At 41.6% G+C, this 23,377-nt stretch overlaps 1 protein-coding gene across 5 annotated transcripts in view; it reads right to left on the bottom strand.

Annotated features, from left to right (window-relative positions):
• The window catches only part of DCTN4 (dynactin subunit 4), a 143,554-nt gene that overhangs the window by 32,908 nt on the left and 87,269 nt on the right, over positions 1-23,377 (bottom strand). The window lies entirely within an intron of this gene.

The raw sequence follows: 23,377 nt of genomic DNA on the forward strand, positions 1-23,377 counted from the left end.
GAAGGCAATGGCATCCCACTCCAGTACTCTTGCCTGGAAAATCCCATGGACGGAGGAGCCTGGTAGGCTACAGTCCATGGTGTCGCTAAGAGTCGGACACGACTGAGCGACTTCACTTTCACTTTTCCCTTTCATGCACTGGAGAAGGAAATGGCAACCCACTCCAGTATTCTTGCCTGGAGAATCCCAGGGACGGTGGAGCCTGGTGGGCTGCTGTCTATGGGGTCGCACAGAGTCGGACACGACTGAAGCGACTTAGCAGCAGCAGCAGCAGCAGCAGCAGCAGTGCATGCATTAAGGCTTAGACATGTAAAATGACCACTTAGAGCTGGGCTGGCAGAGACTGGGGTCCATGTTACCTGCTTTAGTTCACTGCTTTTCTCTTTGTGCTAGAAGTGAAAGTGAAAGTAGTTCAGTAGTGTCCAGCTCTTTGCAACCCCATGAACTGTACCCATGAAACTCTCCAGGCCAGAATACTGGAGTGGGTAGCCTTTCCCTTCTCCAGAGGATCTTCCCAATCCAGGGATTGAACCCAGATCTCCTGCATTGCAGGTGGATTCTTTACCAGCTAAGCCACAAGGGAAACCCAGTGTTGTATTACTACCTGTCTGATACTAGAGTTGGTGACTGAGAAGAAATAGAACTGAATAGTAATAATAGTTAACGTTCTTTGAGCACTTACTGAATGTAGGACACTGTGTCAAAACTACATGCTACTGCTAAGCCGCGTCAGTCGTGTCCGACTCTGTGCGACCCCATAGACGCCAGCCCACCAGGCTCCTCCATCCCTGAGATTCTACAGGCAAGAATACTGGAGTGGGTTGCCATTTCCTCCTCCAGTGCATGAAAGTGAAAAGTGAAAGTGAAGTCGCTCAGTAGTGTCGGACTCTTCGCGACCCCATGGGCTGCAGCCTACCAGGCTCCTCCGTCCATGGGGTTTCCCAGGCAAGAGTACTGGAGTGGGGTGCCATTGCCTTCTCCCAAAACTACATAGTCTCATTTAATTTTCACCAGAACTCCAGAAGGCAGGTGCTATCATTATTTTTATCTCACAGTGCAGGAAATTGAGATCCCAGTGCTCTTCTCTTCTCCCTGGAAAGCCTGGCCATAACTGGGGCAGACTGAGATTCCTCTGCTCTGTGACTAGTAGTCACCAGTAGCAGAATCCCCAATGCATAGGGTAGTGACCAGCCTGGGCCCTGGGCAGCAGCAAGGCCCAGGCACTGGCATGGGAGGCAGGCACTGGGAACAGAAGGGGAAAGTGAGTCACAGTAGGATACTTGGCTTGACTCCTGAGGCTCACAGGGCCAGCCTGCATCAGTGGTGCTGGCAGGTTTTCACCAAAACAGACAATAGCCACAGGTTGGAGTTTGCTGATGCGTACTATAGCCTCCTGGGGTAGTAGACTGGGTAACTGAGAATTATCATATACTAGAAAGATCCTAGTTCAATCCTTTAAGTTTTCAAATGGAGAAAATGAAGTCCCGAGAGTCAAAGGACCATGCCCCAGGTTTTCTCACTCCTGGTAGAGTAGTATTCTGTTTTCTGATTCCACAAATGCAGTTCCTCGCATACTATGTCAGTTCATTCATATTTACAGTTGAGTAAGAAACCAGTTGCTGTTCTAAAAAGAGAAGAAAGCAAATGCAAGGGAAAGTGGAATATTAATGGATAGCCTACTCATTTTTGCCCTGGAAGTTTGCTGGGATTGCATCATTCCCATTTGGGACACATGAGTTTCACATCTTTAGAATGCTCTCTGCTTGGCTTCAACAGGAATTTCCCAAGCATACCTCAAGCCTAACCAAGGCTTGTCCCCTTCCCCCTACTTCTGCTTGGTAGACTAACTGGTTCAGTTCAATTCAGTCACTCAGTCATGTCCAACTCTTTGTGACCCCACGGACTGCAGCATTCCAGGCTTCCCTGTCCTCTCCAACTCCCAGAGCTTGCTCTAACTCATGTCCATCGAGTTGGTTGATGTCATCCAACCATCTCATCCTCTGTCATCCCCTTCCCCTCCTACCTTCAGTCTGTCCCAGCATCAGGGTCATTTCCAAGGAGTCAGTTCTTTGCATCAGGTGGCCAAAGTATTGGAGTTTCAGCTTCAGCATCTGTCCTTCCAATGAATATTCAGGACTGATTTCATTTAGCATTGACTGGTTTGATCTCTTTGAAGTTCAAGGGACTCTCAAGAGTCTTCTCCAGCACCACTCAAAAGCATCAGTTCTTCAGTGCTAAGCTTTCTTTATAGTCCAACTCTCACATCCATACATGACCACTGGAAAAACCATAGCTCTGGACCCTTGTTGGTAAAGTAATGTCCCTGCTTTTTAATATGCTGTCTAGGTTTGTCATAGTTTTTCTTCCAAGGAGTAAGCGTCTTTTAATTTCATGGCTGCAGTCACCATCTGCAGTGATTTTGAAACCCAAGAAAATAAAGTCTGTCACTGTTTCCATTGTTTCCCCATCTATTTGCTATGAAGTGATTGGACTGGATGCCATGGTCTTCATTTTTTGAATGCTGAGTTTTAAGCCAGCTTTTTCACTCTCCTCTTTCACTCTCATCAAGAGGCTCTTTAGTTCCTCTTCACTTTCTGCCATAAGGGTGGTTTCATCTGCATATCTGAGGTTATTGATATTTCTCCCTGCAATCTTGATTCCAGCTTGTGCTTCATCCAGCCTGGCATTTCTCATGATGTACTCTGCATAGAAGTTAAATAAGCAGGGTGACAATATACAGCCTTGATATACCCCTTTCCCAATTTGGAACCAGTCCATTGTTCTATGTCTGGTTCTAACTGTTGCTTCTTCACCTGCATACGGATTTCTCAGGAGGCAGGTAAGGTGGTCTTGTATTCCTGTCTCTTTAAGAATGTTCCACAGTTTGTTGTGATCCACACAGTCAAAGGTTTTAGCGTAGGCAATGAAACAGAAGTAGGTGTTTTTATGGAACTCTCTTGCTTTTTCGATGATCCAATGGATGTTGGGAATTTGATCTCTGCCTTTTCTAAATCTAGCTTGAACATCTGGAATTTCTCGGTTCACGTACTGTTGAAGCCTAGCTTAGAGAATGTTGAGCATTACTTTGCTAGCGTGTGAGACGAGTGCAATTGTGCAGTAGTTTGAACATTCTTTGGCATTGCCTCTCTTTGGGATTGGAATGAAAATTGACCTTTTCCAGTCCTGCAGCCACTGCTGAGTTTTCCATATTTCCAAATGCTACTCTGTGGCAGCATGGAATCCTCTGTGCTCTGCTGAGGATGCAGGGAGCTGAGTTGGGCATCCTCTTTTGGCTAGAGTTTGCAGAGGTGACTTCAGGTCAAACACTGCAGCTGTTACCCAGTTGCTTCTGGTGCTGAAGGCAGGCCTCAGGCCCCTCAGGGGCTGGCTCATAAGAGATAGTTCATGGCCATGCACTCTCTGTGCCACTGATCCCTTACTCCCACTTGTTTGTCCACTCACCCCTGAGAACTTGCAACTGACACAGGAAGTCATAGCTCTCAGTGAGATAAGGGCAAAGTCACGGAACTATAGAGCCAAAAGTGACCTTAGAGATTAATTAGTCCTCTCCCCTTCTTTTCACGATGGAGAGCTGAAGCCTAGAGAAGGGAAGAGATCCACCCCAGATTCCCAAAGGATGTTAGAGGTAAAGCTAGGGCTTGAATGCAGATCCCTGTTCCAACTTTATTGCCTTTCCACACTTAGCTGGACTTTCATCTCTCTACAGTTCACCTTCCAACCCTAAAGCTTGCTTCTAGGAGACCACCAGTGTATTGCTTGAATTGAATAAAAGAGAATTGAAAATTAGATTCCAGCCTAACTCAGTAATACAATCTTCAACTATCTGAAACCCCTAAATTAAAAAAAAAATTTTTTTTTTGGTCTTTAAGTAACTTCTTTAAGAAGGTAAAGGAAGAAAGAGGAGAAGGAGGCTGGTCACAATTTTAAATAGGGTGGGCAGGGCTGGGCTCATGAGAAAGTAAGATAGGAGCAAAGATTTGAAGGCGGTGGGGAGTGGACCAGGTGGCCATCTGGGGAAAGAGGTTTCCAAGCAGAGTCTGAGCAAAGTTTCTAAGGCCTAACTGAGAAACAGCAGGGAGGCAGCGGGGTTGAGAAGGAGTGAGCAAGGGGGAGAGGTATAGGGGTGATGCTCATGTAGGATCTTGAAGGCATTTTAATGACGTTGGATTTTGCTTTGAAAGATGCAGGAAGCCATTACAGGATTTCAAACAGAGCAGTGATATGATCACTGCTACATTTAACAAGGGTCACTCTGGACGCTGTTTTGGGAATGGACTTCAGAGGAACAAGGATAGAAGCGGGGGTTCAGTCTGGAGATTACTGAAGTGACCCAAGCAACAGGCAACGATGTCATGGACCAGGGATTCTGACTATATTTTGAAGTAGACCTCACAGGATTTCCTGATGCCAAACTCTGGAAAGGCGTGTATACAGACTGGCATATGAAGGGTAGTTTGGAGTCTCATCAGAGGTGTCCTTGTTGGGCTGGGGGAAAATCCATTTCATGGTTTGGCCAAATTCAGCTGCTGGGAGATTATTTCCTCAGAAATTATCAAGACTCTCTGTTTCTTGTGCCGGAGATCAAAACAAAAAAGCATCACAGAAAGGATTAGACAGTTTTATGTTTAAAGGAAGGGGATGAAGCTAGTTTGTTTAGACTCTAGTTAGGGCAACAGCAGCAGCAGCAACTGTGTTCCAAGTCACAAAACATGATGATTGCCACACAGGAAAGCGTATTTCACAAGAGGCCCAGAGAAGAAGCCAGCCCATTACCAAATACATGAATCAGATCTTCAGAGCTCTGGCTCAGGCTGAGAATGGGAGGCTGGTGTGGGAGCACCCATCCCATTTGCAATGGTGCCAAGAGCTCTTCCAAACAAGTTTTGCCCTTCATTGTGCAGGTAAAGTGTGTTGAAAGTTAAAGTGAACATGACAGAACATGATAAATTGCTACCTAAGTATTTGTTATGAGGCCATAGAGTTTAGCTCAGTCTCTTCATTTACAAGTGAGAAAATCATTCCAGAGGGAGGAAAAGTTTGTCTGAAGTTACACGGATCTCCGGCTTAATGAGCACTAAGCCGCTTTCCTTTATTATGTTTGGACGATTAGGATCTCCAGGCTTTCCCACCCTCTCATCTGTGCCTCTTGAGTGCCTCTTACAGCTCATTTCTGGGAAACTCTTTTAGATTTTGAGCTGTTGCTTCGCATCAGAGAATCTTTCTGCCCTCCCAGAGAAGTTCAATGGGGTATTTTGTTACTTTTGACTACCTGTAGAAGCCAGCCTGCAACCTGTCCTTCGGTGGTATTATACCCTTGTGTATTCCCCTTCCTCATTGTACCAGGTTTGGTCTCTGTGACCAATAGCACACAACAGAAGTAGTGGTGACACTTGTGAGATTACATTATGAAAGTCTGTGGTTTCTATGTGGGGTGCCTTCTTGCTATGTACAGTGCTCTCTTAGATTACTTGTTTAGGATAAGCAAGCTGCTGTTTTGTGAGCAGCCCTATGGAGAGGCTTGTGTGGTAAGGAACTGAAGCCTCTGCCAAGAGCCAGTGAGGACCAAGGCCTGCCAACAACTAGTGTGTAAGCTTGGAAGTGGGTTCTCCCGTTCTAGTCAAGTGTTGAGATGACTACAAACCCAGCTGATAGCCTGACTGCAATCTCTTGAGAGACCCTGAGTCAGAACCACCTATCTAAGCAGCTCCTGGACTTCTGACACTCAGAAACTGTGAGATAATAAATGGTTGTTTTAAGCTGCTAATTTTTTTTTGAGATGGGGTTCAGTGTCAATTTTATTTTGACTCTTACACTTTTAAAAAATGTAAACACTAAGAAGTTTTGTTCACATGAATAGGTAGGAAGAAATGAAAAGTTTTTCTCACAGCACTGTCACACAATTCTTTGAGTTATGTACCAAAAATTGCTTTCCTCTGAGTTACGTACCAAAAATTCCATCATGATCTGCAAAAATTAATTTTCATGATACATTAACTGACAATTCCATTAGTCACTTCAGCAATTTTGTTGAAAGCAAAGAATTAGCAACCACTTGTGTTGCAAAAGGTCCTGTTAGGCAGAGATTACAGTCATTCATTTTTCCACATCAACACCCTTGTTTTGGCTGGCCCTGTTGTTTGGTGCTCAGAGGTTTCTGCCCCCTGGGGCAATGCACCAAGGTCAGCCACATGTGGGGTAAAGGGGAAAGAGGATTGTGTTTCTTATATAAAATGAGAGAAGGGCTGTTGAGAAAGAGGAGATGGGGAAGGAGAACCTACCTATCAGAAACTCGGGTACATCATTTAAGGAAGTCAGTTCAGTTCAATTCAGTCACTCAGTCACGTCTGACTCTTTGCGACCCCATGGACTGCAGCACGCCAGGCCTCCCTGTCCATCCCCAACTCCCAGAGCTTGCTCTAACTCATGTCTATCAAGTTGGTGATGCCATTCTACCATCTCATCCTGTGTCATCCCCTTCTCCTCCTGCCTTCAATCTTTCCTAGCATCAGGGTCTTTTCCAGTGAGTCAGTTCTTTGCATCAGGTGGCCAAAGTATTGGAGCTTCAGCTTTAGCATCAGTCTTTCCCATGAATATTCATGACTGATTTCCTTTAGGATTGACTGGTTTGATCTCCTTGCTGTCCAACGGACTCTCAAGAGTCTCCTTCAACACCATAGTTCAAAAGCATCAATTCTTTTGTAGTCAGCTTTCTTTATGGTCCAACTCTCACATTCATACATGACTAATGGAAAAACCATAGCTTTGAATATTTGGACCTTTGTTGGTAAAGTAATGTTTCTGCTTTTGAATATGCTGTCTAGGGTAGGAATTCAAGAGTCTAGAAATTGTTTTCTTTACAACTGAATGTGCCCATGGACCCGTGGCAACTCTTCATGTTGCCATGAAGAACATACATATCTATCACACTTTTTTCATCCTTTCCTTCATGGGTGGATACTTCTTTTGGCTACTGTAAATAATGCTGTAATGAACACAGGGGTGCAGATCTCTTTTCAAGTTACTGCCTTCTTTTTCTTCTGAAAAGCTGCTAAATTTTCTGATACTTTGTTACACAGGGATAGATAACGTAACCAGCTTCCTTTCCCACTACAACAGTTAGCCTTTCTTGCACAGCCGCTTCTTTCCCTCTCTGTCCCCTCCACCATCCTTGTCTCATCACCTTGTGCCTTCACATGTATCCTCATCCCAAACACTCCTGAGGTCAAACTCAGAAGTCATCAAACCTCCTAGACTACACATGGTACCAGCTGGAGCAGATTGTGGACTTAACTTGGAATTTGAGAAAAGCTAAATAAAGCAACTACTTGCAAAATTGTGAGTAGGACAGAGGGTAAGGAATATGTAGTACCCCATGGCTAGTAGAGGTAGGCTGCTGTTTGTGGCCCGATGCCTGATGGAATAAAGTTAGGGAGCACTAGTTGGCACCTGGAGACAGAGAGAACTCTGTGAAGAAGGCCCCCTGACAGGAGTTGGACCTGTCAGTCCAGGACCCAGCCAAGCATTGACATGCCAGCTGGGAGCGTAGAATGCAAAACACCTCAGTTCCTACTGGTGCTTCTCTCTCAGCTAAATCCAGCAGGAAGACATCAAGGAAACCTATGTTAGTTTGGCTTCCCTTAGAAGACTATGCAATAAAAGCATAAGTAAAAGTCATTCATTTGAGAGGTTCAGGGTAAACTTAGTAGAGAAGGGAGGAAGTGACACGGGGAAGAGAAAGTAGCCAGGAAGACTGTGTTATACTAAACCAGCTATCAGAGTGGGTGCCTGGAGCTGAGTCCCACAGAGCAACTCAGGGAAACAAAATAAATGCACACCTCATAAGGGTCTCATCATTTCTGCTGTTACAGAACTCCACCAAAGGGTGAGGGAGTGGGGGTGTTTATACCTCTAAAGTCTTTGGTTGAGAGCTGTTCCTGGGGATGACTGTTAATTCCTGGGTATGTATGGAATGCCAGGCCAGCAGATTGGCCTTGTGTGGTTCTGGGAAAAGCCCTCAGACACAAAGATGCAGATACAGTAGCAGTTGGAAGTCTGCAGAGAATGGAAGAGGGTGAACTCTAAAGGTTCTGGGCAGGGCATCAACAGGGTCTGCTACAGGGCCCAGTGATGTGGGCTGGATGCAGTAGAGATGCACCTCCCCATGTACAATGCAGAATGGAGAAGTGTGTAAAGGGCGAATCTGGAGGAACAAATAATACTTACATGTATATCTAAAGTCACTAGGTAATCACTTTGCTGACAAAGATCCATGTAGTCAAAGCTATGGTCTTTCCAATAGTCATGTACAGATGTGAGAGCCAGACTGTAAAAAAGACTGAGCACTGAAGAATTACTGCTTTCGAACTGTGGTGTTGGAGAAGACTCTTGAGAGTCCCTTGGACAGCAAGGAGATCAAGCCAGTCAATCCTAAAGGAAATTAATCCTGAATAGTCACTGGAAGGACTGATGCTGAAGCTGAAGCTCCAATACTTTGGCCACCTGATGTAAAGAACTGACTCATTGGAAAAGACCCTTTTGCTAGGAAAGATTGAAGGCAGGAGGAGAAGGAGACGACAGAGGATAAGATGGTTTGATGGCATCACCAACTCAATGGACATGAGTTTGAGCAAACTCTGCGAGATGGTGAAGGACAGGCAAGCCTGACATGCTGCAGTCCATGGGTCTCAAAGAGTCAGACAGGACTGAGTGACTGAACAACAACAATATTTACCAATACTCTGTAAAATTTAGTAGCACTGTTTGCTTTCAAAACTACTTTTCCTTTTGATTCTCACAATTACTTCCTCTATCACCATCATGCATCTAATGGTCTGATTGTGCATTAACCATGGCAGGAATTACTCCACTACATGGAGCAGAAAACAGAGGCACAGAGAGGACTTAACTCAGTAAAAGTCAGCTAGGTGCAGGGCATTTAGAATCAGTTCTGCCACTTAGTGGGTGGGTTATCTTAGATAAGTGAACTTATCCTCTTTGGGAGGTTAAGTTAATAACATTGAGGGTACTGACATTTTCACAACAGAATTGTTGCAAGGAATAAGTGGTATGATGCATGTAAAATCCTAGCTACATGGTATGTGCTCTTAAAGAAATGTTTTTTTAAGTAAGTAATCTTTTTTGAGAAAAAAAAGCAAAGGCTTTTATTACATATATTTTTCTTGAGCTCATAGTTTACTTCAAAAATTAGTTCAACTAGACTGAGATATCTTCCAGTAATAGGCATTCTCTTCTCTCTCAGCTACATGACTGTGTGATAATTGAACATTCTGGAATTAAGCCATGAGAATTGATTCAAATAATAACCACATTAATGAGACCACATGACTGCCACTCCACTTGAAAGCTATAAAAGAGAAACTTTCCTTTCCTTTTCTTTATTCTGTACTCTCAGAAGCCTGTTTTATCTCAAATTCCACATATTTGGAGAGAGTTATTTCATTTTACCATCTTGTCTAATCATTAGTTCAGTAAGTTCTTTCAGCTGCAGTTTAAAAAAAAAAGTTATCAATTAAAAAATGCCTGTATCTAGTTTTCAGACTAAAAGCATATTTCTTTTCAGAGTTAGCAAGCAAGCAGGGCTTCCCCAAAGAGTAAGAAGGCATTTTGCCCAAGGATCTGTAGAGCACAAAGACCTTGAGCATTTTTTCCAGGGGGAAGGGAAGCAGAGGAGCACAGTGATCAGAGGAATCCCGGCGTCCAGTGCCTGAGCTCTCTGGAAAGAACTGAGCTGTCTGGGGGCCTGTAAAGAGGGAGTTTATGTCTGAGCCAGGCCACAACCATACGTGGAATGAGATCTATCACCCCACATGCATATGCTTTTAACTCAAAATTGTGGTCATCTTGTGATCCGTGAGTCTTAGCTTTAAAGGGATTTTGGAAGTGGAAGTGTCTTAAAAGAATACGCAATTTATCTCTTTTTTCCCCCGCCTTTTGGGGTCAAAAGACCTAGAGAGGGGTAGGGACTCACTGAAGATCACTTTGCAAGCTAGTAGAGCCAACAGAAGAAGCCAGAGTATAGTATGATTTAGTGGCAGTTTCATGCCCATTACATTCTGTCCACAGGGCACTCACTTCCCTCTGATTCCCCAACCTTCCATCATTCCAATGGAATCCTCTATTTGTGTACCTCCAATGTAGGGAGCTCATGACACCCCCAAGAAAGCTCATTCTGTTCCATTTTCAGACAGCTCAAAAAGATTTCTTCTTTAGAGTGAACTAAGAACTGCCTCTCCTTGGCTGACATTCTGGGTCTAGGCTGGCCCTCAAGATGGTTCTCTCTGTCCCAGTGTACCTTAGAGCTTTGCTCAGAGTCCACTTGGCCTCCAAGAACCCCCCATCTCTGCATCCTGGTTTCTTATAATCCTGTATTTTTTGGACTACTTTAGAAGCTGAGAGGAATTTTATATTCTCAGTTCAGTTCAGTCGCTTAGTCATGTCCAACTCTTTGCAACCCCATGGACTGCACCACGCCAGGCTTCCCTGTCCATCACCAACTCCCGGAGTTTACTCAAACTCCTGTCCATCGTGTCAGTGATGCCATCCAACCATCTCATCCTCTGTCGTCACCTTCTCCTCCCGCCTTCAATCTTTCCCAGCATCAGGGTCTTTTCCAATGAGTCGGTTCTTCACATCAGGTGGCCACAGTATTGGAGTTTCAGTTTCAGCATCAGTCCTTCCAATGAGTATTCAGGGCTGATCTCCTTGCAGTCCAAGGGACTCTCAAGAGTCTTCTGCAACACCACGGTTCAAAAGCATCAATTCTTCGGCACTCAGCTTTCTTTATAGTCCAACTGTCACATCCATACATGACTACTGGAAAAACCATAGCTTTGACTAGATGGACCTTTGTTGGTAAAGTACATACACAGTTACCTAGTTCAGACTGTGAAAGGCTAGAAGGAAACACAAATGTGATGCCTAATTTTGTGCATCAGCTGGGCAATAGTACCTAGATACTTGGTCAAACACTTTTTGGTGTTGCTATGAAGGTATTTTTTAGATAAGATTGGTAGTTTAATAAGTAGACTTTAGTAAAGCAGATTATCCTCCATAATGTGAGTGGGCCTCCTGCAATCAGTTGAAGGCCTTAAGAAAAAGACCGTCCACCTCTGAAGAAGTGGGAATTCTGCCAACAACACTTCCTCTGGGCCTCCAGCCTGCTATTCTGCCCTAAAGATTTTGAAGTTTTCAGCCTCCACAATCATATGAGCCAATTCCTTAAAATAAATCAACCTGTTTCCCCCATCTCTCTTTATCACACACACACGATTGGTTCTGTTTCTTTGGATAACCCTGACTAATATATGTTTTCAAGCACAGGACTTTGCTTTTAGGCAGAACTTCAGACCTCTCAGCACCCTTCATTCATTCACTCAATCGAGAGAACATTGTACTGAACCAAGTGCTGGTGATAGAAAGGATAATATTGCAAAGAGAGTTCTGAACTTAGGGCCTTGATAAACTCATGGCTCAGAACGTAAAGTGTCTGCCTGCAATGCGGGAGACCCGGGTTTGACCCCTGGGTCGGCAAGATCCCCTGGAGAGGAAAATGGCAATCCGTTCCAGTACTCTTGCCTGAAAAATCCCATGGATGGAGGAGCCTGGTAGGCTACAGTCCATGGGGTTGCAAAGAGTCGGACACGACTAAGTGACTTCACTTACCTTACCTTAAACTCATACTCTGACTAAAATCATAGTGCAGAGTGTCAGAATGACACAATGCAATCAGGATAGTCCTGGGTTCATGCCCAGCTTTGACAATTGCCAGCTGGTGTCCTTGGGAAGTCACTCAACCTCCCTGAGCCTCAGTTTAGTTTCCCCATCTGTAACAGGAAGGAATTGGATTAGATGATTGTTAATTTTCCCTTTAATTTTATATATTCAGCATCCTAGTTTATTGAAAAGTCAGGAAGGGAAGAACTGTAAATAGTATCAGGCAACCAATAGGATGACAAAGAATGCTGAAATAAGACTGATAAAATTAGATGCAAAATGGGTTAGTGTTCTAAAGGGCAATAAAAACATCTACTTTAGGGCTCAGGAAAAAACCTATAGATGAATATATAATTTATATTCACTATGTATACATAGTGAAAGGAATGTGACAAAGCTGTATATTGTCACTCTGTTTATATAACCTATATCCAGAGTACATCATGCAAAATGCTAAACTGGATGAATCACAGCTGGAATCAAGATTGCTGACAGGAATATCAATAACCTCAGATATGAAAATGATACCACTCTAAAAGCAAAGAAAGTGAAGAGGAACAAAAGAGCTTATTGATGACAGTCAAAGAGGGGAGTGAAAAAGCTGGCCTAAAACTCAAAAAAACTAAGATCATGGCATCCAATCCCATCACTTCATGGAAAACAGAAAGAGAAAAAGTGAAAGCAGTGACATTTTATTTTCTTGGGTTCCAAAATCATTGCAGACAGTGACTGCAGCCATGAACTTAAAAGACACTGGCTCCTTAGAAGAAAAGCTATGACAAACCTAGACAGCATATTAAAAAGCAAAGACATCACTTGGCTGATGACAAAGGTCCAAATAGTCAAAGCTATGGTTTTTCTAGTAGTTATATACAGATTTGAGGGTTGGACCATAGGGAAGGCTGAGAGCCAAAGAATTGATGCTTTCTAACTGGTGCTGGAGAAGACTCTTGAGAATCCCTTGGACTGCAAGGAGATCAAACTAGTCAGTCCTAAAGGAAATCAACCCTCAATATTCATTGGAAAGACTGATGCTGAAGCTTAAACACCAATACTTTGGCCACCTGATGTGAAAAGCCAACTCATTGGAAAAGACCCTGATGCTGGAAAGGATTGAAGGCAAAAGGAGAAGAGGGCAGCAGAGGATGAGATGGTTAGATGGCATCACCAATTCAACAGGCATGAATTTGAGCAAACTCTGTGAGATAGTGAAGGACAGGCAAGCCTGATGTTCTGCAGTCCAGGGGTTTGCAACGAGTTGGACACGACGAACAACAGATGTATACCAGTAAGCAGTGTTACTAGTCATAAGCTCTTTCACATTCATGAGTTTATTCTATCTTATCTTCATTAAAACACTTGGAGGTAAGCATTGGCATTCACAGTTTCTGGAAGAGAAAATTGAGACTCATAGACAGTAAATGCTTTGCCCAAGTCACATAGTTAGTAAGTGCCAGAACTAGGATCTATTCCTAATGCTGTATTCTCTCTGAATAGTTTGTCCAAGTATAATTTTGAAAATGCTAGAAGTATTCATATATATACTGAGCATGTATCAAAGTTTTATTTAGATCTTTAAACAAAGGAAATATAAGATGACAAAGAATGCTGACGAAATATTGCTCTTATATGAAAAATTGGTTAATGCCCCATAAGGGCAGTAAAAACACAACTTTTGGGGTTATCTTTTCTATCAGATAGGAGTAATTTGCATCTCTTTTGGACAAACCAACCAACCAACCAACTAACCAAACAAACAAACTATACCTTATCAAACATTCTACAAGTTAGCATCTAACTTTATACAGTTATAAAATCTCTGGTGGACCCTAATTAACAGTAAATAATAAATCAAACAAACATATGTATTTCTGGAGAGTCAGATGATCTTTAGGCAGCTTGTTAGGCCATGCTCTTATATGATGTTGACAAGACATCTGGTCATCCTTTTGATTTATTCCTGAGTTCTGAGTAACTTCATCAGTTCACCTCTATGACTACAAACTTAGAAAATTGTTTATGACCACAAAAATGGCTGGTTTCATTATACGTTGGGGATATTTGACCTGACTCATTTACATAGAAGACTCCTTGTTATATGGTGGTCAGCAAATCTAGAGCACATGGTGCTGAACAACTACCACAGCTGGAGGAATGACTTCTGCTTGAGATTTCACAAGAAGCTAGGATTGAATGTTCATTACCCACTGTCATTCCAAACATATTTTTAACTTGACTGAGATATAATTCACGTATCACACACTTCATTCACTTAAAATGTGAAGTTCATTGGCTTTTAATATGTTCACAAAGTTGTGCAACTATCATAACAATCAATTCTAGAAGATTTTCATTATCCCAGAAAGAAATCTCACCATCTTTAGATGTTGCTCCCCAACCCCCTCATTACTCTGAGCCCTGCTGCTGCTGCTGCTAAGTTGCTTCAGTCGTGTCCGACTCTTTGTGACCCCATAGACGGCAGCCCACCAAGCTCCCCCATCCCAGGGATTCTCCAGGCAAGAACACTGGAGTGGGTTGCCATTTCCCTCTCCAATGCATGAAAGTGAAAAGTGAAAGTGAAGTCGCTCAGTCATGCCCAACTCTTAGCGACCCCATGGACTGCAGCCTACCAGGCTCCTCCGTCCATGGGATTTACCAGGCAAGAGTACTGGAGTGGGGTGCCATTGCCTTCTCCAACTCTGAGCCCTAGGAAACCATTAATATTTCCACCTCTATTGATTCACTTGTTTTTGATGTTTTATGTGAATGGAATTACATAATATGTGGTCCCTTGTGGCTGGCATCTTCCATTTAGCATATTTTCAAGGTTCGTCTTGAAGTCTGCATCAGTACTTCTTTTTTTTTATTGCTGAGTAATATTCCATTGTACAATCATGAAGAATTACTCTGTTTTCCTTTTAGAGTTTCACAGTTTTAACTCTTTCATTTATGCCTTTGATCCATTTTGAGTTAATTTTTGTATGAGGTGTGAGGTGGGAATCCAATTTTACTCTTTGGCACTAGGATATCCTGTTGTTTCAGCACTTTTGTTGAAGAGACTGTTCTTTCCCCACTTAATTGTTTTGGCACCCTTATAATCAGTTGACTGTAAATGTGAGGGTTTATTTCTGACTCTTCACTTTTATTTCATTGATCTATATGCCTATCATTATTCCAATACTGTACTGTTTTCATTACTGTAGCCTTGTAAGTTTTGAAATTGAAAAATGGGAATACTCTAACTTTGTTCTTATTTTTAAAGATTGTTTTGGGTACTTAAGGTCCCTTGCATTTTCATATGAATTTAATTTACAAGCTTGTCCATTTCTGTGAAAAATACACTTGGGCTTTTGATAGAAATTGAATCAGATGTGTATTTATTGAGATGATCATGTTATTTTTGTCCTTTATTCTCTTGATGTGGCATAGCACATTGATTTTTGGATGTTAAACAACCTCGTATTTCTGGGATAAGTCCCACTTGGTCATGTTTTTGTGTATCTGTGGTCTTGTTGCTAGCTGCATATATGTTTATAATTTCCTGATGGATTGACCCATTATAAACGTGGCTCTTTTTGTACAGTTTTAAATTTTTTAAATATCTCACATGCATTTTTGTTCTTTTATTCTTCCTTTACTGTTTCCTTTTGTATCAAGTAATATTCTCTATAATTTAATGATGTTTAAAAATTGCTCTTCTTTGCTCATCTATTCCGGTCCGAGAAACCCAAAGCTAAGAAATTAACCTCTATCAGATTTTACTTGCAGTCCCTAAAAGTAAGTGACTTCATCCTTTCTCAAGGCCCCCAACATTTGCTAAGCTTCCTGACCTGCCAACAAGTGAACCTCTTACTATCTTACTAGCATAATGCTGGGCTCTGTAAGCCATAAAATAGGTTTATCAGACCAGTCTCCAGGGAGGATTCATAGTCTTGCTTTCACAAGGAAGTACAACTCCTGGTCCTTAATGGTTACATGATCATATTTTCTCAAAAGTAAAACTAGTTGAATGGCTTTGTTTGTGTAATAGATTTGTTCAGTTTCATCCTGATAGAGATTAAGGGCAGATTCTTTGATTCTTGGCCATTATTCTTTGCAAATAATTACTAGGGGCTCACTAAGAGTATTCACTTTTGAATTCCAAGGGGTCAGTGAGAACAAAGTATCATTTTAAAATACTTCCTTTTAGTTTGTATAAGTACTGCTTGCCATATTGAGGGCTAAAGAGATCAGGAAGAAAGCAAAAAAGCAAAAGAGAAAAAAGGCTATTCTCACAGGCATATCAAATATAAAACATTAAAAATAGTCCAACGACAATATTCTACAACAAATGACCACAATCCACAATTATGCTCCCCTCATCAACTAATTAGGCTTATGTGATTTATTCTTGACTCACAAATCTTGGACCAGAAGTGTACTTCCATGAAGTTTTCACTTGTGGACTAGCAACAGTCCGAGCAATCCCGCCTCAGTGCTGTAGTTCAGTCTATAGGTATCTACTTGTGGCTGCAACGCCAGTTTGTATGGCGAAGTGGTGCCTGGGGCAATCTTCCCCACCAAGTCATTGGGACTGTCCTTGGTTGAAGACTTAAGCATGCAGTAGAGGACTTGAGGTAAGCATGCAAGGAAAGCCAAAACCTCTTGATCTTGATCAGACTGATGACTCTGTTAATTTGAGAAAACAACTAATACTTATTTTATTCTAAATCCTACTGGATTGCAGACTTTGTCAGGGTTTCCTCAAAGGTAAGAATATACTGAGGACATGGGGATACTGATAAATCTACTTCAAAAAATGGACATAGGAAAGACAGAACTTCCTTTTTCGATGGGACAGCTTGTCCCATTTTGTGGGATTACTATATAATGTGTATCCTACAACAGTATTAAGCCAATTAAGAAAACAGAGCATATAAAACACACCTAAGTAGCTTTCTTATCCTTCCTGACTGTGAATGACAAACCATGGACTATAAGGTAAGAGGCCAAGCCTTTGATATTTTAGTCATCTAAAACAGAAAGCAACAAAGATGGTTTGACGTGTAAAAACCCATTAATACTTACATTTTTATAAGCTACAAAACAGATCTTGGGAAGTTTATATTGAAAAGAATTTTCAAAGAAACATCAATAGCTTAAAACAGGAGCACAGATGCCTGGGGACAATGAATGGTTGTAGCTTGGCTACCTATTAACCAGAGTGACAATGCTTGCTTGCTTAGTTACGCTCAGTCATGTCTGATTCTTGCGACCCCATAGTCTATAGCTTGCCAATCTCCTCTGTCCATGGGATTCTCCAGGCAAGAATACTGGAGTGGGTTGCTATGCCCTCCTCCAGGGGATCTTCCTGACCCAGGGATCAAACCCAGGTCTCCTGCATTGCAAGTGGACTCTTTACCAGCTGAGCTACCAGGGAACACTGATACTAAGTAAACATAACTGTAGGTATAATTATAAGGAACTTCAACTGTTTAAAACATGAGGAACTTCTGCTATTGTTTTGTTTTGAAATAATCAAGGTCATGACAAACTCAGCAGAAAGTACAGACAGTTTCTTCTGGTTAGATATATAATATTTGATATCTGGGCAGATTACACAGAAATTAAAATTGACTTTTACTATCTCTTGTTGAGAACAAACTGAATGGTGGTGGTGGTGGTGGTTTAGTTGCTAAGTCGTGTCCAACTCTTGTGACCTCATGGACTATAGCCCGCCAGGCTCCTCTGTCCATGGGGATTCTCCAGGCAAGAATACTGGAATGGGTTGCCATTTCCTTCTCCAGGGGAGCTTCCCAACCTGGGGATTGAACCCAGGTCTCCCACATGGCAGGTGGATTCTTTACAAGCTGAGCCAGAAGGGAAGCCCACAAACTGAATAGTCCAAGACAAGTTTGTCATTTTAACAGAGAAAAAAAATCAAACTCTACTCTTGTATTAATATAACAGTTGGCATCGAAGAGTTTTTAACAAGTCTTATGAGTAACAAGCCCATTAAAGCAGAACCAATTTTGTCAAAAGTTTTAACATATTTCATTGCTTCTTTTGAGACTTATTATTTGTAGATATTACAAACCATAGAAAACAAAGTTTTCCTTCCCTCAAACGTCTACAGTGTACTCATGCAAATTTTGTCTCTTACTAATCTTTCACATTCTGACACAGTCATTTATTTTACTTCAAGACAAATTACTCTTTTATGTTGATAAACAAAACCATGCTCATAATCTTACATACACATTCATATTTCTTTGCTACTTCAATTCTTAATATAGTCTCAATGGCCCATATAAATTAAAACGTTTTAAAATGTATATATTTATTTGAAGAGAACAGACATTATCACAACTAGATTTTTTTCTTCTAGAAAAGTGATAGGTTGATACGTTTGTTTGTATCTTATTTTGTGTGTCTCAAAAAGATTTTTCTTGTTTTCATCATGTTGAATAAAACGGGATCCTAACAGAATAGATAGCCCAGAAATAAACCCACATGCCTATGGTCAATTAATCTTCAATAAAAGAGGCATCATTATACAATGGAGAAAAGATAGTCTCTTCAGCAAGTGGTGTTAGAAAAGCTGGACAGCCACATGTAAAGCAATGAAGTTAGAGCATTCCCTCACATTATACACAAAAATAAACTCAAAATGGTTTAAAGACTTAAAAACAAGACATGATACCATAAAACTCCTAAAAATAAAGATGAAATACTCTCTGACATGAATTGTACCAATGTTTTCTTAGGTCAATCTCCCAAGACAAAAGAAATAAAAGCAAAAATAAGCAGATGAGACCTAATCCAGCTTAAAGGCTTTTGTACAGCAAAGAAAACTGTAAACAAAATGAAAAGACAACCTACAGAATGGAAGAAAATATTTGCAAATGATGTGACTGAGAAAAGCTTAATTTCCAAAATATACAAACAGCTCATACAACTCAATATCAAAAAAACAAACAACCCAATCAAAAATTGCAGAAGACCTAAATAAAGATTTTTCCGAAGAACACATATAGATGGCCAAAAGGCACATGAAAAGATGCTCAACATCGCTAATTATTAGGGAAATACAAATCGAAACTACCACAAGGTATCACCTCTCATTGGTTAGAATGGTCATCATCAAAAAGTCTGTAAGTAATAAATGCTGGAGAAGGTATGGAGAAAAGGAAACCTTCCTGTACTGTTGGAGGGTATATAAATTGGTGAAGTCATTACATAGGTTCCTTTAAAAACTAAAAATAGAGCTAACATTTGATCCAGCAACCTCACTCCTAGGCATGTGTCCAGAAAAGATGAAAACTCTAATTTGAAAACATACGTGTATCCCAATGTTCATAGCCACAGTATTTACAATAGCAAAGACATGGAAGCAACCTAAATGGCCATTGACAGATGAATGGAGAAAAAAAGATGTGCCCCCTACAACGGAATATTATTCCGTCATAAAAAAGAAAGAAATAATTCCATTCGAAGCAACATAGATGGACCTAGAGATTATCACACTAAGTGAAATAAGTCAGATAGAGAAAGACAAATGTCATATGATAGCACTTATATGTGGAATCTAAAAAAATGATACAAATGAATTAATTACAAAACAGAAATAAACTCACAGACACAGAAAACAAACTTATAGTTACCAAAGGGGAAGGGGTAGGAGGGATAAACTAGGAGTTTGGGATTAACAAAGTACTATATACAAAACAGGTGAACATCAAGGTCCTGTTGTATAGCAGAGGGAATTCATATTCAGTATCTTGTAATAACCTATAATGGAAAAGAATCTGAAAAAGATCATATATTTATATATAATATATAAATCATTGTTCTGTATACCTGAAATTAATACATTGTAAATCAACTATGCTGCAATTTTTTTTAAAAAAGATCGTACCCATTTCTCTTTTTTTCCAGCTCTACTGAGATATAATTGGCACTTAACATTGTATAAGTTTAAGATGTATAACATGTTGATTTGATACATTTATAAACTGTAAAATTATTACCACCATAGTATTAGCTACCACCTCCATCCCATCACATAATTACCATTCCCTTTGTGTGCTGAGAACATTAGGTTCTACTCTCTTAGCATATAAATTACAACATTTAACCAATGTAACTGCCTTCTATTTCCTCATGGAGATAACTGTAGGCAAGTAACTGAACACGGTTTGAAATACACAAACATTTAGCTACTAGCAAAACAAACATTACAAAACCTCCTCTGGCCACACACATCCCTTTTACATTTCTTAAGGTTGGCAAACAAAGATATATACTTGCTGCTGTTGTTCAGTCACTCATTCATGTCCAACTCTTTGTGACCCCATGGACTGCAGCACGCCAGGCTTCCCTGTCCATCACCAACTCCCAGAGCTTACTCAAACTCATGTCCATTGAGTTGGTGATGCCATCCAACCATCTCGTCCTCTGTCATCCCCTTGTCCTCCTGCCTTCAGTCTTTCCCAGTATCAGGGTCTTTTCCAATGAGTCAGTTCTTTGCATCAGATGGCCAAAGTATTGGAGTTTCAGCTTCAGCATCAGTCCTTCCAATGAATATTCAGGACTGATTTCCTTTCGGATTGACTGGTTTGATCTCCTTGCTGTCCAAGGGACTCTCAAGAGTCTTCTCCAGCACCACACAAAAGCACCAATTCTTTGGCACTCAGCTTTCTTTATAGTCCAACTCTCACATCCATACTTGACTACTGGAAAAACCATAGCTTTGACTATTTGGACCCGTGTCGGTAAAGTAATGTCCCTGCTTTTTAATATGCTGTCTAGGTTTGTTATAGCTTTTCTTCCAAGAAGCAAGAGTCTTTTAATTTCACGGCTGCAGTCACCATCTGCAGTGATTTTGGAGCCCCCCAAAATAAAGTCTGTCACTGTTTCCATTGTTTCCCCATCTATTTGCCATGAAGTGATGGAACCAGATGCCATGATCTTAGTTTTTTGAATGCTGAGTTTTAAGCCAGTTTTTTCACTCTCCTCTTTCACTCCCATCAAGAGGCTCTTTAGTTCCTCTTCACTTTCTGCCATAAGGGTGGCTTCATCTGCATATCTGAGGTTATTGATACTTCTCCCTGCAATCTTGATTCCAGCTTGTGCTTCATCCAGCCTGGCATTTTGTATGATGTACTCTGCATGGAAGTAAATAAGCAGGGTGACAATATACGGCCTTGATGTACCCCTTTCCTAATTTGGAACCAGTTGGTTGTTCCATGTCTGGTTCTAACTGTTGCTTCTTGACCTGCATACAGATTTCTCAGGAGGCAGGTGAGGTGGTCTGATATTACCATCTCTTGAAGAATGTTCCAGTTTGTTGTGATCCACACAAAGGCTTTAGTGTAGGCAATAAAGCAAAAGTAAATGTTTTTCTGGAATTCTCTTGCGTTTTCTATGATCCAACAGATGATGGCAATTTGATCTCTGGTTCCTCTGCCTTTTCTGAATCCTTTCTTTGGGATTGGAATGAAAACTGACCTTTTCCAGTCCTGTGGCCACTGCTGAGTTTTCCAAGTTTTCTGGCATATTGAGTGCAGTACTTTCACAGCATCTTCTTTTAGGATTTGAAATAGCTCAGTTGAAATTCCATCACCTCCACCAGCTTTGTTCATAGCAATGCTTCCTAAGACCCACTTGACTCAATAATTGTATTAGACCAGAGGAATAGGTCTTATTTTACTATTTTATAAGTGAGGCAACTGAGCCATTAATGGTTATTTAGCTACTGAACCATTAATGGTTATTTAGCTACTGAGTGACACACTTAGAATTTTGGTTTCCTGATTTCTAATCCAATATACCATATTATTTCTCAAAACTTATGCATGTGCAAGTGAAAAATATACCAAAAAATATATATTGAAGAAGAAAATTCTTGCACAGATGTGATTCACAGAAAGGGTATCTGAAATGGTTTGCATCCTAGTGGAGGAGCCTTTAGCCAGTGTTTTGATAGAAGCTAATGATATTAGATTACAGTTTCTTTTATTCAAATTCCCTCTACTATGGGGGAGGGGGAAATCTCCCAATAAGTTGAGCTCCTGATGGTTTTCCCTTTGGAGTACTTGTAATGGAGGATCAAGAAAGTGAAATGTGAGTGGTTTCCTGATTTTTGTTGTAACAAAAGCTTGTTGCTGAAATTAGCTCTTCTCCCCCTCCTACTACCCAAACACAGCATCCATTATTCTTCCCTTCCAAAGCCATCTTAGCAAAATCAGCCCAGCTGAGACACCAGACCTAAGGTAGGACATCTCCCATAGGATACTCAAGCTTCCTCTTCTTGCTTGCTTTTTGGGTGTCAGGACAAATTGTTAGTAAAGAGAGACTGCTGCTGCTGCTAGGTTGCTTCAGTCATGTCTGACTCTGTGCGACCCCATAGACAGCAGCCCACCAGGCTCCTCCATCCCTGCGATTCTCCAGGCAAGAATACTGGAGTGGGTTGCCATTTCCTTCTCCAAGGCATGCATGCATGCTAAGTCGCTTCAGTCGTGTCCAACTCTGTGCGACCCTATGGACAGCAGCCCACCAGGCTCCTCTGTCCACAGGATTCTCTAGGCAAGAATACTGGAGTGGGTTGCCATTTCCTTCTCCAAAAGAGAGCCTGAGACACTGCCAAATGAGAAGGCAGACTAAGCCTGGCTGTAACTGGCTCTGTCGGGGGCCTCTGCAGTCCCTAAGAAGGAGCCAGTATTCACATAGGGTACTTGGAGTTACCAGAGGTCCACCCAAAGGAACCCCCTCTTTCCCTCCACTAGCCAAAGAACATTTTGTGTTGAGATTGTCCTCCCTTAACTTTTTAATTTTTCCCTGTCACCAGTTTTGTATTCAACCATTCAGAATTCTCTGGGTACTTTAGGATCCCTTTTCATTAAAACATGCTGTTGGGTAACAATTGCTAGAATTTTCTTCAAGTCATTTTTCATGTCTGCCCCCTTCATCCTCATTGTTCTCCCTCTAAAAAACTGGCATCCAGTAGGGATGATTTAAAAGTCACTTCTGCTGATCCTATCACTGACTCAGGGAAAACAGTAGGGGTTAAGTCTGGTGCCTACACCACACAAAATTTAGTCCTGGGCAAGGATGGTTCCTACTGTACATATCTCTTGGCCAAAGGAAGAAACTGAAACACATCTGGGCTCTAAGACTCCTCAAGATTGCACTGATGCAACCAGAGCTCAAGGTCTGAGCCCTGTTTTTTAGAATAGTAAGACTGAATAACGCTGTGTGCTGTAGGTGTGCGTGCTAAGTCACTTCAGTTGTGTTCTGCTCTTTGCGACCCTATGGACTGTGCCTGCCAGGCTCCTCTGTCCATTGGATCCTCCAGGCAAGAATACTGGAGTGGGTTGCCATGGTCTCCAACGGATCTTCCCAACCCAGGGATGGAACTTGCATCTCTTATGTCTCCTGCGTTGGCAGGTGAGTTCTTCACCCCTAGAACCACCAAGGAAGCCAAGAACGCTGGGCTACTGAATTTAAATATTGTAGGTGCCAAATTGGGATTGGGAGTCCCCCTCATTGGGTGGATCACAGAGGCGTGTAGGAGATTGCAGAGTTGGCATTGTCCCGTGGAAGCTGGGGCAGAGAACTGGTAGGGCCTGGGAGGCCTCTCAGA

This window comes from Giraffa tippelskirchi, chromosome 6 (genome assembly GCF_054371585.1).
Source record: "Giraffa tippelskirchi isolate mGirTip1 chromosome 6, T2T-mGirTip1v1.2.pri, whole genome shotgun sequence".
Lineage (NCBI taxonomy): Eukaryota > Metazoa > Chordata > Mammalia > Artiodactyla > Giraffidae > Giraffa > Giraffa tippelskirchi.